The sequence below is a fragment of the Sphaerodactylus townsendi genome, linkage group LG13 (assembly GCF_021028975.2).
Source record: "Sphaerodactylus townsendi isolate TG3544 linkage group LG13, MPM_Stown_v2.3, whole genome shotgun sequence".
NCBI classification, from domain to species: domain Eukaryota; kingdom Metazoa; phylum Chordata; class Lepidosauria; order Squamata; family Sphaerodactylidae; genus Sphaerodactylus; species Sphaerodactylus townsendi.
Window position 1 is genome coordinate 3,150,645 of NC_059437.1, and position 18,640 is coordinate 3,169,284.

Sequence of the window (18,640 nt, forward strand, 5' to 3'; positions counted from 1 at the left end):
TCTAATCTGGAGGAACTGGGTTTGATTCCCAGCTCTGCCGCCTGAGCTGTGGAGGCTTATCTGGGGAATTCAGATTAGCCTGTGCACTCCCACACACGCCAGCTGGGTGACCTTGGGCTAGTCACAGCTTCTCGGAGCTCTCTCAGCCCCCAACTCCACCCTTCACAGGGTGTTTGTTGTGAGGGGGGAAGGGCAAGGAGATGGTCAGCTCCTTTGAGCCTCCTGCAGGAGAGAAAGGGGGGATATAAATCCAAACTCCCTTTCCTCTGCTCTCCTCCCTCCTCCCTCCCTCCTCCTCCTCCCTCCTCTTCCTCTTTCCTTCCTCTTCTTCTTCTTCTCTCTTCCTCTTCTTCTTCTTCTTCTTCTTCTTCTTCTTCTTCTTCTTCTTCTTCTTCTTCTTCTTCTTCTTCTTCTTCTTCTTCTTCTTCTTCTTCTTCTTCTTCTTCTTCTTCTTCTTCTTCTTCTTCTTCTCCTCAATGGTGGATTTTGCTCAGGCCAAATATGACATCTTCAGGAAGTTGTAGAAACCATTTTGTGTGCCCCGGGGGGGGGGGGGGGGACATCACACAGGTCCCACTCCGAAAACTAATTAGGGACGGACAAAGAAAAGCAGAGAGGCGTGTGGGAAATTTCTGAAAGCGATCACACAGCAGTGAAGTCATTTTGAAAACGTTTCAGCCTAAAGAATAGTTTTTAAAGGGGATTCATTGAAAATGTTTTGAAGCTGGAAGTAAAACGTTTTCAGGACCGAGGGAGGGGGGGAACCATGCAGAACTCATTGTAGGAAACATGTTATTTCCTGCCTCAAAATGTTTTAAAAGGTTTGTGGGGAAAGGGCCTACATAAAGAAGAAGATGAAGAGTTTGGATTTATATCCCCCCTTTCTCTCCTGCAGGAGACTCAAAGGGGCTTACAATCTCCTTGCCCTTCCCCCCCCTCACAACAAACACCCTGTGAGGTAAGTGGGGCTGAGAGAGCTCCGGAAAGCTGTGACTAGCCCAAGGTCACCCAGCTGGCGTGTGTGGGAGTGTACAGGCTAATCTGAATTCCCCAGATAAGCCTCCACAGCTCAGGCGGCAGAGCTGGGAATCAAACCCGGTTCCTCCAGATCAGAGTGCACCTGCTCTTAGCTACTGCTCTTAGCTACTGCGCCACTGCTGCTCCTCAAAGGGCTTTGAGAACTCAAGCACTTAATAGTGCCAAGGATTATTATATAACACTTGATCAGCCAAATTCATTCAGGTTTGACCTCTTATTTGCAGGAGTCCTGCACATTTTAACACGTGGAAATTCTGTTGGTGAAGCTTTACCTGGAGCGGAAGTGCAGTAAAGAGAAAAGCATCACCTCCTTCATTTCTGCCTGTCCATATCCAATCCTGGAGCTCTTAAAAGCTTTGCCAGGAATAGAGATGGCAGCCTTAAACAAATTACAGTGATCAAGAAGCATTTGTGAAGTGCCACTCACAGGTACAAAACAAAGCAAGCCGAGTTCCAGTTCAGCGGCCACACACAAGCTAATAACTCAGACCCCAAGAAAGGGAGAGAAGTCGGTTTCGAGAGGGTGAGCGTGGGCTAGAAACCGTGCCGGGATCCTCATGAGTCAAGGGCACGGTCCAAATTCTCAGCTGGCTGAATTTCACTAACAGTGGTCGAGTTAGGTCTGACAATGACAGGTTCATCTGAGTCACAGGCAGGGCCAACGGCAGAGTAAATTACATCTCTGTTCCTCTGTGTTCCTCTGACCACCAGCCCTGCTAACTGCTCTCTAATCTATCTCTGTCAGGATTCATTTGGGCTTCTGATAGCTGAGCCATTTCAAGCCACTGTTCCTTTTTTCGTTCCAGCTTTGGGGGGGGGGGGGGGGGAGGGAGGTATATCCTTGCAACTTGGCAACTGTTCCGAACGCGAAGGGTCCGTGGGGCCTTCGGGGCCATTTGTAATACAAAGAGGTTCTTGGCTGAATTCTTGACAGGATCCAGCCTGTGTCTGCGTGAGTGATGGGATTTGGCAAGTGCCAGTCACACAATCCAGTTATGAAGGAGTTAATTGTTGCATGCTAATTAGTTAGTGAGGTCAGAAGTCAGCGACCAGGTAATTGATACCTATTGGTTGGGTGGGCTACATGCAGGTCTGCACGTAGGCTTTAGATATATCTTCTTTGTGTTGCACTCTGCACGTGGTCAGTTCAGTTCAGTCTATCCATAGCTTAGTAGCCGTGTAATAGTCTAAGCAGCAAGCTGGCTGTTGGTGCTAGCTAGTAAGAAAGATGTTTATTGTTTTTCTTCCAAGTTTCCCTTCCCTGTAGTAAGTACACTTTATTTCAGTAAAGCAACTGGTCTCTGCCTCATTATTGCATTAACTCTGCTAATTAAGTATTTGACCACACGACAGTGAGTTATCAGGCTGAGCTAGACTAAGAACTTTTATTTCTCTTTAAATTCATTGTCTGAGATGGGCGAGCTTTGGGGTTGGTATAAAATTTTTGCAGCCCCACCCCTCAGCTCCAAAATCCCACTTTCTTTGTGTTTTTCATGATTTGAATCAAACCCGTTGGTTTGACTCTTGAACAGTTTTCTTTCTCCTGGCTCCAAATTGCAAATGTTAATTCCCCGCCCCCCCTGACTGAACATGTGTGATGTATAAACATGACTGGAAGAGAAATCAATGCACCCTTTTGTGGCATGATTAGGGAAGACAATGCCCACCTGCTGACATTTTGCAGGCCCTCTCTTCCTGCCCCTGCTCTCTTTGGCTTTCTTGGTGATCGAAGCATAATTGATCAGGAGTTGACCTCAAATGGGCTGGTGTGGGCTTTCTGGGCTTTGTGGTCATGATTCGGTCATTTTTGTTCCCAGCATTCTGCCCGCATCTACGGCTGGCATCTTCAGCGGCTTGTGGCAGTAAGATGTGTTTCTCTCTGTGGCACAGGAGCAAAAACGACCAGACCACAGCCACACGATCCAGAAAATCCACAACAGCCCATTGATTCTGGCCAGGAAAGCCTTCCACAATACATTGACTTCAAATTTCAATAAGGAGGAAAGAAAGACTGCAGGGAGGAATTGGGCAAAGGGAAATTAAGATAGTTTCTCTTTAACACGGCTAGGTTAGAGCAACCCTGGTCTTCCATTCTGCGGCTCTCTTCATCCTCTGGCTGGAAGTGACTCTGCTTCAGGAGTTCTTGCCGTGAAAGGTCTTTCCTCGCTGCCACTAGCTGAGAAATGCATGCAAAGCATTTATGCTGCTGCTACGCTGCAGCCCTCCCCAGAACCTTTAATGCAGCGTTGGCAAACCTTTTCGAGACCGAGTGCCCAAATTGCAACCTAGAACCCACTTATTTATCGCAAAGTGCCAACCCGGCAATTTAACCCGAATACTGAGGTTTTTGTTTAGGAAAAACGGTTGGCTGCGAGGCGTGCGTTACTCGGGAGTAAGCTTGGTGGAAGTCGGTGGCTTTGCTTTGAAGCAACCGTGCAACTCTTCCAACAGGTGAATCACGACCCTAGGAGGGTTTACTCAGAAGCAAGCCCCACTGCCAGCAACTGAGCTTACTCCCTGGTAAAGGATCGCGCTTTAGTTCTTTGCATGAAAATCAGTGGGGTTTAACAGCACTTAACAGGGTTACCTACACTGCTTCCCCAAAACTAGGTCTTAGGTTTAATGCTAATAATTGAGCCCAGCGGCCCAGGCTAGCCTAGATGTGTGTGGGGGGGGGACTCTGTTTGTGCGTGCCCACAGAGAGGGCTTTGAGTGCCACCTCTGGCACCCGTGCCATAGGTTCGCCACCACTGCTTTAATGGACACTGAGTGAGCTGTAATGAACATTTTGGATTGTTGCATACAGAGCTGGCTCGCCTTTTCTTTTTCTTTTTTTAAATCATGCATCTATTTCTTTAAAAATCTAATTCTGCCCTACCTTCAAAACAGGCCCTTGAGGCTACTTACATAATGTGACCATAAAACAAAAGCGCCTCATTACAATTAAAAACAGATACTATCTAATAACCGATGATGCCACCGCAGAAGTTAAGACTCCATAAAAACACGCCAACGAGCCTGTCAGGAAAATATATGCTTTTACTGCTGTGGCATCCAAAGTTCATTATTACCTAGTTTGGGAAAACCTTTTCTGCAGTTTGTAAGGATCAGCTGCACTACAAAGAGGGCACTGTTTCCAGAAGTAGCATGGTGGCCAAGTTTGCAGATGACACCAAATTATGTAGGGTGGTGAGAACCGCAAAGGATTGCGAAGAGCTCCAAGCGGACCTTGATTAATTAGGTGAGTGGGCTAAGAAATGGCAAATGCAGTTCAATGTAGCAAAATGCAAAGTGATGCACATAGGGGCAAAAAATCCAAACTGCACATACACGCTACAGGGGTCAGTGCTATCAGTCACAGACCAGGAAAGGGATTTGGGCGTCTTAGTTGATAGTTCCATGGGAATGTCAACTCAATGCATGGCAGCTGTGAAAAAGGCAAACTCTATGTTGGGGATCATTAGGAAAGGAATTGAGAATAAAACTGCAAAGATTGTCATGCCCTTATATAAAGCAGTGGTGCGACCGTACTTGGAGTACTATGTCCAGTTCTGGTCGCTGCATCTCAAAAAGGATATTGAAGAGATAGAAAAAGTGCAGCGAAGGGCAACGAGGATGATTGAGGGACTGGAGCACCTTCCTTATGAGGAGAGGCTGCAAAGGTTTAAATTCCCTTTAGTTTGGTAGAGAGGGGTGAGGGGAGATATGATTGAAGTCTACAAAATTAAGGTATGGGGTAGAGCGCATTGACAGACTTTGAGATATTTTTCTCTTTTCTCTCACAATACTTAGCAAATCAGGGGGGCATTCATTGAAAAATGCTGGGGGGGAAGAATTATGGGACAAATAAAAGGAAACACTCCTTTCATGCAACGTGTGATTGGTGTTTGGAATATGCTACCTCACAGGAGGTGGTGTGGGATGGCCACCAACCTGGATAGCTTTAAAAGGGGCTTGGACAGATTTATGGAGGAGAAGTCGATTTATGGCTACCAATCTTGATCCTCTTTGATCTGAGATTGCAAATGCCTTAACAGTCCAGGTGCTCGGGAGCAACAGCCGCAGAAGGCCATTGCTTTCACCTCCTGCATGTGAGCTCCCAAAGGCACCTGGTGGGCCACTGCGAGTAGCAGAGAGCTGGACTAGATGGACTCTGGTCTGATCCAGCTGGCTTGTTCTTATGTTCTTATGTTCTTATGACAGTGTACCTCAGTAACTGCTGGGCCAATTCCTCTGAAAATTCCCAGCCACTATAGTCAGCCAGGTGAGAGTGTTTTTAGATGTTCTCATACCTGAAATTTCACACCTGGCCCAGGAAAAACGCCTTTTTCCTGGCGCTCCTTGGTGAAGGACATGCAGCTGCCTGTGTGTAACTGTCACCCTTAGAATGTTCGTGCAGCTTAGATTGTTCACTCAGATGGCCAGATAGGAGCAGTGGAAACAGTACATAGGCAGTAACTCGAGTGGAAGTGAAATACATACACACACATACACACGAGGGAGAGGGAGAGGGAAGGGAGGGAGGGGGAGGGGTGTCATGCAAGGGAAGAGGGGGAGAGGAAAGGGATGGAGGGGGAGCCATGCAAGGGAAGAGAAGTGAGAGAGGGGAGACAGTGAGGGGTGGCATGCAAGGGAGGGGAGGCAGGGGGCCCAGCATCTTGATATGATCCACCCACCCTAGCGGAGGGAAAGGGAAGTGAGGGAGGGGAGAGAGGGAGGGGTGGCATGCAAGGGACGGGCGGGAGGGGCCAGGCACCCTAGATTCCCTGAATACTGTGGTTACAGTTAAGAAAACCAGGCACGCATTACTCAGGAGTAAGCTCGGTACAGCAACCATGACATACCTTGAATGGCTGCATCGCGCCCCTCAGAGAGTTTCCTCAGAAGCGACACCCATTGCCACCAACCAAACTTACTCCCAGGTAAAGGATCATGACCAGCCAGCCTAGATGTGTGGGAGGGGTGCCTTTCCATTCCCCCCCTCAAGGAATGTGGGCACACACATCAATGACATCGCACAGTATCAGGCTGCATGTTTGCATGAGCACATACTGCTGGCCTCTGCAATTGATTTGCTGCTACTGTTCCTTTCCCATTTCACCACAATAAGCCACAGCAACGCGTGGCCGGGCCACGCTAGTTTACTATAAAACATACATTTGCCTAATACTTCTTCTATTTTTGTTTAACTTTATTTTTTAAATTTTTGGCTGTATGGTTTTTAAAAGTTCAGTTTTTTCTTCAAATTCTGAAATTGATCTATGATGTTTGTTTTGCCCTTACTGCTTATTCAATTAATCCATCCATCCATCCATCCATCCATCCATCCATCCATCCATCCATCCATCCATCCATCCATCCATCCATCCATCCATCCATCCATCCATCCATCCATCCATCCATCCATCCATTCATTCATTCATTCATTCATTCATTCATTCATTCATTCATTCATTCAAGTCTGGATATTTTTCTGGCCTCTGTTTTGTTACACATATTACTCTGTATATATAACTCACCATGTACTTAAAATACTTGGCACTTTGGGATATACTTTGGGATATACTTAGTAACTGGGTGTTGCATGTGGCCTTGGTCTGGTAGTTTTTGCTCCTAATATTTCCTCTGCATCTTCAGAGCCGTAACAACCCAATAGAAATAATACTGAAGAAGTCTTGCAGCCATTGCTGTCAACTTTCAAATGAAGTCCTATTATAATTATAATACGTGTCCAAAACTACAAACATGACAGAAGTACCACAAGCTATCTGAAAAACAGACCCTAATGACACAGATAAAAATCCTGTGCAGTTCAAAACATTTACTAAGCTAACCGGAACCCAGATGTGCAGCTGCCTCAAACAAGCTTCAAGGCTAGCAGACCATAAATTCCATATGTCTGTGCTTCCAAAATGCACAAAAGTTTGTTAGAACGGTAATAATTTGAAACCATCAGGGACTGCAGTCTCTGCCCTTAAAACTCTGGCCATGGAAACTGTGGAGTCTATCTTACAGTCAGTTTCTTGCATCGTCTCTGGCTCTTTGGCCTAAGTGTCAAATCATCACTATTTTATTTACTCTTACTCTACCTCTACTCTACTTACTCTACTTCACTTACACTTACTCTACCTAATTTACTCTACTTTACTCTACTTACCTACTTACCTCTTACTCTACTTCTACTTTACTCTACTTACTTTACTTACTTCTTTCATCTTTTTAAACTGCCCTCCCCTGGAGGGCTCAGGGCAGTGTACAACATAAAACTATACAAGACACAGAGGCCCTTTCCGCACGGGCCAATAACAGCGCCCTAGGGACGGCAAAAACCCATCCCTAGGGAGCTGTTCGCATGGGGGGCGCAGCTGCATTGCAGCCGCGCCGCCCTTGCTCCCCCCCGCCGCTGTTTCCCAACCTCGCTCCCCGAGCAAGGTTTTTGGGAAACAGCTGCTTCCAACCGCTGCCATGCGAACGGCAGCTGCTGGAAGGAGCCATCCCCCCCCTTTCCCAAATGTCTTACTGTGTGCTCCGGCCTCTGGCGCATCGCACAGGCCAGGGACATGCCCCCCCTGCCCTGTGACTTCCGAGCTGTCGTGCAGGGCAGGGGGGAGGGCATTTCCCCTGGCCTGTGCGACGCGCCAGAGGCCGGAGGACACGGTAAGGCATTTGGGGGACGGGGCAGCCTGCATGGAGGCTGCGCCATCTTCCCCACTGCAACCGGGACCGTTTGTGCGAACGGTCCCGGGGGGGTTGGGTCGGCGTCACGTACGGATGCAGCCAGAGTATAGTATGTCCTGTATAATACACATATAAAACACTTCAGATTGTCCCATCTAAAAAAACAGCAACATTAAATACTAAAAGGAATTTTGTCTGTAACAGATGGCGATAAAAGCCCCCCACCCCCCCCTATCAAATCATCCTCATGTAGCAGGTTTCCTCAAGTGGGCAAAAGCCCAAGAGTCTGTACAGATCCACCAGTTTCCAACTTGGAAACAGCATACAGTTTTAAATGCTCTCTGAGCCCATTATGGACATTCCACTAGAATTCTTACACATGAAGACAATATTCCTAGTGGGGTGACTTCGGCCTGCAGGGTCTCAGAGCTTGGAGAACAGGAGATAAGTCTACCCCCATTTCCTACAAAGCCCGAACATCCAAAAATATAAAATGGCACACACTAGAAGTATGAAGAACTTAAAAGGGTACATTCTCAGAACGCACGGCTTCCAAAAGACAGAAGCCATGTTTATTGCGGTCTCACCTCCAAACCTGGGACAGAAGATTTCCACTTCTATGATCAGCAGGTGTCTTAAAAACTGTATCGTGGCGGCTTACAGAGCACAGAAGCAGCAGTGGTGTAGAGGTTAAGAGCAGGTGTGCTCGAATCTAGAGGAACCAGGTTTGATTCCCCGCTCTGCCACCTGAGCTGTGGAGGCTTATCTGGGGAGTTCAGATTAGCCTGTACATTCCAACACATGCCAGTTGGGTGACCTTGGGCTAGTCACAGTTCTTCTGAGCTCTCTCAGCCCCACCTACCTCACAGGGTGTTTGTTGTGAGGGGGGAACGGTAAGGAGATTGTAAGCCCCTTTGAGTCTCCTATAGGAGAGAAAGGGGGGGATATAAATCCAACTCTTCTTCTTCGATTGGGAAGCACAGCACACTCGATCATCTGTAGTCAAGCCACAAATGCTGCCATAGCCTCTGCTGATGAGATATGCAGGGCGGCTACTTGGTTGCCACTCACAGTGTCCATTTGCCACTATAGAAGCTCATCTAAAGGTGGATTCTTTGGTATGTTTTCAAGATGTATGAAGGCAGATTCTTCAGCACATTCTCAAGACAGATGATGATAATCTTCCCAATTCCTGGGGACACTGCCTTTGGAGGTCCAAAAGATGTCCTCCTGCTCAACTGAAAAATGACCATTGCTACTTTCCCATGAAAGATTCTTTTTCAACTGAGCTAAGGAGGACATCTTGCCCTCCTGCTCATCCGTCTCACAGCAGTTGTACACAGTTTTATTCTTCCTTTCTGAATCCTGCTCTCAGTATTTCCTTTACTGTTTTTTCTGTATTCTCCAAGTGCTTAGCCAGTCTCACTAAAGTTTCATTGCTAGTTTGAGTTCCTGAACTGAAGGTGGGGGGGCAGTTCCTACCATAAACAGGAAGAAAATCTTGTTCCTGCCTCCCCAGCTAAGTGGTGGGCATCACCCGAAGATGTCCTCTTTTGCTGAGTTGAAAAGGACCTTTCATGGGTAAGTAAGAATGGCCGTTCTCCCAAGATGCCTCCTCCAGTTTTGGTGCTCCACGAGGATGATTTTTTGTTATTAAATCCATCCTCTCCTAGCCTGAGTTACTGTCTCATCTGCCCCAAATATAGTTAATTTGTTTCTTAGAGAGTGCTAATGGAGTATGAAGCAGGTTCTTTGTGTTACTTCTTGTTTCCATGGTGACATTTCTCTCAGGAGGAATGGTTCTGGGTCCTGACGAGAGACGCTAGAAAAATGCTCCGCAGACTCAAGGGTGCCTGCAGGGACATCAACTGAGGGGGAGCTAAATCTTCTTCCTACCTCCTAAGTAGGGTTACCAACCTTCAGGTGGGGCCTGGAGATCTCCTGGAATTACAAATGATTTCTAGTTCACTGAGATCTGTGGAGAAAATGGCTGCATAGACACTTTGGCATTACACCCCACTGTGATTCTTTGGTCCCCAATCCCTGCCCTCCACAAGATGCACCCCCCAAATCTCTAGGAAATTCCCAAGCCAAAATTGGAAACCCCATCCCCTTAATCCTGCCCCATCCCCTGTCACCGGAAACCAAACCTATTGGTGCTTGTGTAACCTCTATCTGTGGGTTCTGTGGGGCAGAACTTGGAAGGAGTTGCAAAGAACTAAATTTAAAACAAAATGGTTTACTTCCTTAACAAATAACACTTTTAACATTAACATTTAACATTAACAATTTACAGTCCTTTTGGGTTGCATTTCAAGTCCTTATATTTACAATCGACTGATAATGCCAAGTCCAATTCTTCCTGCTGGTGGTTGGCTTATGAAGACTTCAGAGGCTTGGTGAACGGGATCCAAGATGATGAAGGTCCCCAAAAGAACTCCCATCAGCTACATACGTAGCAAGCCCTGAAACAATAAATTCTGACATTTACAATATAGCAAAAATAAACAACTCCCTTCCCACTAGTTCCCAACAACTTTGCAGTTACCTTAAACAAGGGCGTAGATGATGCCGACCCGACCCCTCTGGGACCGTTCACATGAATGGTCCCAGAACCGCCCGGGATGACGGCGCAGAGCTGCTGGGCAAGCAAGGTTGGAAAACGGCGGCTTCGCGCCGCTTGGGCGGCACGGCTGCAAAGCAGCTGCGCCCCCTGTGCAAACGGCTCCCTGGGGACGGCGTTTTTGCCGTCCCCAGGCCGCCGTATCCCGCCCATGCGGAAGGGGCCAAGGTGTTAAGAGCTTATAAAGAATTAAATCAAGGTCCCAGCCTGGTAGCCTTGCTTCCTCCAACTTCACCAGTTTTTGCAGCCTTCTGCTGCTTTGAGTCTCCACCCCTTTCTGGGTCAACCCATTCTGAACAGAGGGGTTACACTTGCAGAACCCCATTTTGGATCTTATTTCTTGGTCATACTTAGAGATGAGGACCAAACCATCCCTGTGCTGCCTGTTCTCAGTCAGCAGTGCTCAGCAGTATCATACACTCAGATTTTAAGTGCGTGGGTAGACCTCATGAGTTTTTAAAACTGCTGGAAGCTTTGGATGTGAAACCCCAGCATATGGCCGGCTAGGCCCTTAAATGCATTTGTTCCCTGCTTTACATCAAAATTCTCTGACAGCTGCTCTCCCAAAACATGGATGTTCTGCAAAATTTTAATGTCTGATGCCCATGTTCCATATTTGATATTTGAAACCGATGTTCTGCAGCATTTGATCGCTGGCTCGCAAGCAGCGGGATTTTGCATTTGGCAAGATTGATAACTGATAGCGTTATCACAATCTTTTTTTTCAAACTTTCTGCTTTCGCATAACGCTAACACACGTGCACACACCATTATAAAACAAGGACGGTCTCTTGCAAAAAAATCTAGAACATATTCCAGCAGTGAGAGCCAGTGTGGTGGGGTGGTCAAGAATGGTGGACTCTGATCTGGATAACTGGGTTTGTGGCACCCCCTGTTGTCAAGGTCCCTCCCTCTGCCCCCCTTGGAGAGGGTGACTCTAGTTCAGTGCTGTCCCAGTAGGTCTCAGATGTGAGGGAGGAGGACTCACGAGCTACTTGATATTGCGTTCGGCAGAGGCCAACTTACTGGAGATCCCTGGCCCCTCAATGATGCGGCTGGCCTCCACTCGGGCCAGGGCCTTTACGGCTCTGGCCCCTGCCTGGTGGAACGCTCTCCCTCCAGCTGTCCGGGCCTTGTGGGGCCTTGGGGATTTCCGCAGGGCCTGCAAGACTGAGTTGTTCCACCGGGCTTTTGGAGAAACCAGCCGCTGAGTGTGCCCCCCCCCCCCAGTTTAGGGGTCCCCAATATCAGTGGGACCCATTATTGGGATTTATAGGTCCTTAATACCGTCAGGACTCACTACCTCTCCCTCCTCCTTCTAGGAGGATTAGGTTCAGGTGGGACGCCATCTTAGGATATAACAACTGCTGTTTTTATTATAATAATGGATGTTTACAATGATTTTATGTGGTTTTATGCTGTACACTGCCCAGAGCCCTTTGGGGATGGGGCGGTATATCAAATTAAATAAATAAATAAATAAATAAATAAATAAATAAATAAAAATTAATAAATAAAATTAATAATTGATAATGCTCTTCCGCCAGCTGTCCGGGCCCTGCGGGACCTCAGTGAATTCCGCAGGGCCTGTAAGACTGAGCTATTCCGCCGGGCTTTTGGGGAGGCCGGCTGCTGATAGGTGCCCATTAACAACTGAGACCCGCTGTTCCCCCCTCAGAGTCAGAGGAGTGAAAGGTTGAACGCCATCTGTTTTAAACATTTACAAGCTTGGAGCGCTGCATTTTAACTTGTATAAATTTTAGTATTTTATTTTATTATCCACTTGTATGTATTATGTTGTAAACCGCCCTGAGCCCTTCGGGGGGGGTGGGGGTGTAAAAGTGGAACAAATAAATAAATAAATAAATAAATAAATAAATAAATAAATGATAATTGATAATTGATAATTAATAATAATTAACGATTAACGATTAACGATTAACGATTAACGATTAACGATTAACGATTAACGATGATGATGATGATGATGATGATGATGATGATGATGATGATGATGATGATGATGATGATGATGATAATACTTCTCCCTCCAGGTTTGACAAGTTCCCCAGCTCAGCAGGAACCATCAGCCCACAACCTCCTCATCGTCCACCCCTGCTCTGGGGAGAGAAAGGAGTTTGTAAGCCCCTTTGAGTCTCCTTACAGGAGAGAAAGGCAGGGTATAAATCCAAGCTCTTCTTCTAGGACACAAAGACTATTCACAGAGGCCAAGGTGGTGCCTCACTGTTAGGGTTACCAACCCCCAGGTGGTATCTGGAGATGAGGGATCAATTCCCCCAGTGTAAATGGCTGCTTTGGAACATGGAGTCCATACTCTGCTGATGCCCTTCCCCAAACCTCACCCTCACCCACCCCAGGCCTCGGCCCCAAAGCCCCAGGAATTTCCCAACATGGAGCTGATAACCACGGTGTGAATACAGCTCTCCTCCTTACCTTTTGGGCCTCACTTGATGCTTTAGCTCCAGGACGTCTTAGTGATGCTGGGGGCTTCAGCAGAAGTTCAGGATAAGACCACAGAATCCCTGTCATTGCATCTCCCTCCTGTCTCCCTCTGGCAGGGCCAAGCAAGGGACAGCCCCCACCCCACCCCCAAATGCTGTAAGAGCCAACCCATTAAAGCAGTCTCTTTCTCCAAGGGAACGGATCTTTGTAGTTCAGAGTGTTGGAATGAGTGGCTCTGCGTGCCAGGACTCTGGGGGATGCTGTACTTTTCTATGTTGTTATCTCTTGGGGATCGCTCTCTCTGTCTGGGCCTGGGGACTGACTGCCCACTCACTTCCTCCTCCTCCTCCCCCCTCTGCAGCCATTCATTCTCCTTTTATCTTTCTAAGCACATAGACATGCCATGATGGCATCTCCCTACTGCAGTGGTGTAGTGCCCATAGGTGTGCTCTGGTGTGGGGGCATGGCGGGGGCGTGGAGGGGGCATTCCAGGGTGGGGGCAGGCATCACTACAACAGAGGCACAGGGCACATGCGCCCCAGGAACAGTTCCTCCTCACTCTGCCCCTGTGCTCCTGTAGGTCTTTTCTACAGAAGCAATTCATACCTCGCACACACAAGACAACGCATTAGGTGCCTGCTTGTATAGGGAAATATGTTTCTTTATATTAGGGCTTTCTATCTATCTCTCACCTGGACAGAAGAATGTGAACTGAAGCGAATTAAATGTAAGTTTTATCTTTGCATTGATTTCTTTGTAAGATTGTTGTTGTTTTTCGCTGCAACTCAACACAAACTGACTCCAACATGGTGATCCACAATGATACTGGGTGATCTCCAGGTCCCACCTGGAGGTTGGCAACCCTATCTCCTAATTTGGCCACCACAGCACCATGTTGCAGTCATGTTGCAGATCTTTTTAAGAAAGGATCTAGGGGGGACCCAGGAAATTACAGGCCAGTCAGTTTGACATCTGTTCCTGGTAAATTAGTAGAATCTATCGTTAAAGATAAAATAATAAAACATGTAGAAAAGCAAGACCTGCTGAGGAAGAGTCAGCATGGCTTTTGCAGAGGCAAGTCCTGCCTTACAAACTTACTAGAGTTCTTTGAGGGTGTAAACAGGCATGTGGATAAGGGGGAACCAGTGGACATTCTCTACTTGGATTTCTGAAGTCGTTACGGATGGTGCAATGAAGAGACGAGACGCAGCGATATCAGGATCCGGTGGAGAGAAGCCAGCGGCTAATCTGCCGAGCTGGGGCCCCTGGCACCTTTTATTAAGGGTTTAGGGAAGGCGGGAGAGCGGGAGAAGGTTGCAATTCATAACTCATCGGGCTGCGTACATGCGGGAGGAAACGTTCCTGCCTGGGTCGAATCCACATTGGGGTCTTGTGACCCTTTGTCTGGGGCATCTTGTGACCCGTGAGTCAGAGGGGCCTTGTGATGGGTGTGCGTGTGCGCCCAGGAGGGGACAGATGGCGCAGGCATTCCTGTGCACTTTCTGAGGCTCTACTGGGTCCGCTGACGCATCCCTACAGATTTCCAAAAGGCTTTTGACAAAGTTCCCCACCAAAGACGATTGTAGGAGACTCTCCTGATGATACCACCCAGGTTTGGTGAAGTTTGGTTCATGGGGGCCAAAGTTATGGACCCTCAAATGTGTCGCCCCCATCTCCCATTAGCTCCCAATGGAGTGTTTTTCCCCCAACAATAGGTGTGTATACAAGCAGGTCCAGGAAAATCCCGTGATAAGGGTGGGGGGGCAGAAACGAGGCTGATCTGTGTTCCATGGTTCAGCTGTGAGGAGATCTTGAGGGAACCTGGATATTTCGGGTGACTATCCCAGGATTAATCACCAGTGAGGAAATCACCAGAGCTTCAAACTTTTCAGCACTACCCTGAAATCTGGAACATGGTAGCCAGGTTCATCCTGGCTCCCAGAAGGGGACGGAAGGGTAAGGGGGGGAGTAGGGTTGTCAGATTCAGGCTGGAAAACTCCTTGTGATTTAGGGGCAGAGACCTCAGAGGGAAACAACGCCACAGACTCTACCCTCCAAAGCAGCCATCCTCTCCACGAGAACTGATCCCTGTAAATAAGCATAAGCATTTTATTGTCATTGTGCACGCACAACAAAATTTACAGCAGCATTCTTCGATGCACACAATTTCAGACTGATACCCCATCCTCATTTTCCCCTTCCTCCACCCATCCCTACACAGCCCCAAACACATCAACACGAAGCCACGGAGTTCAGCATAGCCACAGCTCTAGAGTAGAAGCTGTCTCTAAGCCTCTTTGTCCTAGTTTTGATAGACCAGTATCGTCTGCCGGAGGGTAACAGTCCAAAAAGAGAGTGTGCTGGATGAGACGGGTCCCTCAGAATATTTTGGGCTTTCTTTAGGCTTCGGGAATTAGAGAGTTCTTCCAAGGAGGGGAGAGGGCAGCCGAAATCAGGGGAGAGCTGTCAGTCCAAGGGAGTCTTGGGTCCTACCTGGAGGCTGGCATCCCTATCTGGAAACTGCAACAACACACACACAAGCCTTTATTGGCATATAAAACAGGACAAAATTTTAAAACAAAACAAGGTTAGGAAATACAGTTAAAATTACTAATTTCCAGTATAAAATTTGCAACAGTTTCACAAAAGAGCACATCAGAGCTGTTCAGGAGATTGGGTGTCTTATAACACTCTTGCCACTGAGAACATTGCAAGAAAATAGAATTCATATATTTCATGCGTATCTTATCATATTTAGGGCATACAAACAGAGAATGGTCAAGTGTTTCAACCGTAATCAGATCACATGAACAAACTCTTTTAGAATGTTCCATATTCTTAAATCTTCCCTCCAGCAGAGCTGATGGCAGCACATTACATCTTGCAGTAGCCAAGGCTCTCCTCTGGGTGGGATTAATCAGCAGACGAAGATATGCTGCCATAATTCCACGCTCGCATGGGATTAATAATGTAGTCGGAGAACAGGTTGTCTTGGCAGCACGAGTCAAATTATGAAAATCAAGATCCAAGAGCCTATTCTTAACTAGGGTGACTGACAGGATAAAATAGATGATGATTATGATAGATGATTATGATAGATGATAGGATGATTATGTCAGGTGCTTTGGGTCCCTATTGGGGAACCAGATGGGTGTCAAGACCCATCCTCATGTTCTCTGGTCTTGTCATGTCTCCAGGGGGAAGCCGGGAAGTTGGGGCATCCTGACCAGAGGCGTATCAGGGGGAAATGGTGCCCGGAGACAACACTGGCTCCGGGTGCCCCCCATTCCCCTCCTACACTTGGGGGCAGGGCTCAGGCTCGGGGGTGGCTTGGACGGTAAAGTAAAGACAAGATCGTTTACCAAATAGGGTTTTAAACGGCCTTGTTTCCTCCTCTTAGATTTCAAAATCTCTTGCTATTTCTAATGAATTGGACTACTGTGATTTACACAGGATTTAATTTGTTAATTGCTGCTCAGTCAGTTTTTGGTTTTTATTATTATTTTAATTATAGGTTGTTGGGCACCTTGGTGCTTACAAAACACGTGAAGCAGGAAACACTTTTTAAAATCAATAAACGAATGAACAAGTGAATAATATTTTGCTGAAAACAGCAACCTGTAAGGAATTCCACCGGGGCAGAAATAAAAGGCTTTTGGTTGAAGGACCATTTATTCGGACATCTTAGAGCTCATACACACGGCATGACTGGAATGGGGGCCTCCACGCTTAAACTACAGAATGCCTTGTCCCATCCCCCTCCCGGTGTCTCCAGTCCCATTCTCATGGGAGCAGAATTCTCATCTCACTCTATGAGATAAGCCCTCTAACAGTGTGGTTGCTGCGGATTCTGGCCCGTCGCCCGCGCCAGCGAACTCAGTCAAGGCCAAACGGCTGTGAAGAGATTCAGCACCACTGAGATCTTTACACTCTGCCTCTCCTAAGAAAGAACCCTTCCCCCCCCGGTTTCGGTGGAAAAGCACGATGAAAGGCAGAAATAAAGGAGGGGGCATTGATGAAATTTTCCGAATAGACCCATTGATTATGGCCGGAGGAATATCCCACCCAGGAAACTAAGTATTACTGGCGATTAACGATTAAAGCGGGGGGAATCCAGAAATAGCGTCAATTTCATAGTGCTTGTGGCCATCAATTATGGTCGTGGTCTCTCGAGGAGGGTAGGTGCCGAGCATCGGAGGCGGGAGGAGCCTCCTTGAGCAAACTGGAATGAAAGAGCGGGATGGATATTACCAAGGAATTAGGCAGTTCTAAGCGAGCAGTAACATCATTGATCACTTTTGTAATTCCTAAGCGGACCCGCGAATTTCTTGCCCAGTTTTGAATATTTGTGAGCGTCTCTAAGATTTCTTAGTAGACAAATGAACCCAAGCCCCTGCACGTAAAGGGAAGTCCAGAGCGATGTTTATCCGCCTGAAACTTTTGTGAGTCCCTTGGCTTGTTGCAGGGGAGCAGTCTGGACTGTCTTCCACCCCTCAACCAGGGATGTAATCCATTGTTTGAACTCTGGAGGATGTAAAAGCGCCTCCATTAGGCAGTTAGGGCAATGGTGGAAAAGAACGCCGAGACACAATAATTTCAAAGGGGGTTTTCTGTATTGCTACTATGAGATAGCATTGTTGTAAAGCATTACTCTGCAAATGGGATTAACAGCACCAATTGTCTTGATGGTAGTTAGTGGCACCGCGTAAATACTGCTCTAGAGTTCTGTTAAAGTCCTCTCTGATTCACCGTCACTTTGAGCGTGGTAGGGGGAAGCAGCAGCAGTGGTGGTTCCCAACAAACCCAGGAAGGCCTTCCAAAATTTGGAGACGTGGTGGGGCCTTGATTGAGACACCACCTTGGAGGGGGCGTAGTGTGGCCGATAGATATGTTGAATAAATGATCGCGCCAATTGAGGGGCAGAGGGAATGGTGGTGCAGGGGATAAAATGTGCTTGTTTGGAGAGGAACAGGTCCACCACTACCCATAAAACAGTGTTTCCCTGGCTTTCCGGCAAATCCGTGTCGTCCATTGAAATAACCTCCCAGGGGCGGGAGGCAACAGGGAGAGGTTTTAAAAGGCCGTGGGGTTTTCCCGGAATGGACTTGGCCTCAAGCAGACCGAACATCCCTTGATATAAGTCTCAATGTCTTTGCTTAAGGCGCGCCACCAGAACAGCGTGACGGGCAAGATGTAGCGTTTTGAGGAAGCCAAAATGTCAACCCGACCTGGCATGTCGTGATGGCGGAAAGCTTCGAGAACCTGCTTGCCCGGAGGGCGGGAGGCACGTATAACATCCCCCCCGTTTCCAAGCGCCATCCTCAAAGCGTATCCTGGGAGTCTCCTTCCTCCGCTGGAAGTTAGCGGAGCCCACGCCTCCTCGAGTTCCATGAGGAAGAGGGAGACGATACTTGGAATAGGCGAAGGGGGAGGAGGAGCGGAGGTCTGTGACCTAGTGACAGCCATACCCAGCTGGGAGGGGGAAAGCGCGGTCTTGGCGCGGGATATCTAAGTAGCGAAGAACCGCCCCCCTCGGGGAAAGCGAGACAAGCGCATCAGCCAGTTTATTGGTTTTTCCAGGGAAAAAAATGGATGAGTGAAGGAGAAGCGGGGAGAAAAAAAAATCCAGCCGTAGCTGCTTCGCATTGGACATTTTGAGGGGGGTAGAGAGGGCGGCCAAATTTTTTATGATCCGACCAAACTTGGAAAGGAGGGTGTTTGGCCCCCTCAAAATCAGTGACGCATGAGTGCATAAGCCACCTTGATAGCAGCAGTCTCTTTATCCCCTACGGAGGTCCAGTTGAGCTCAGGGCCAGAAAACTTTTTGGATAAAGTAAG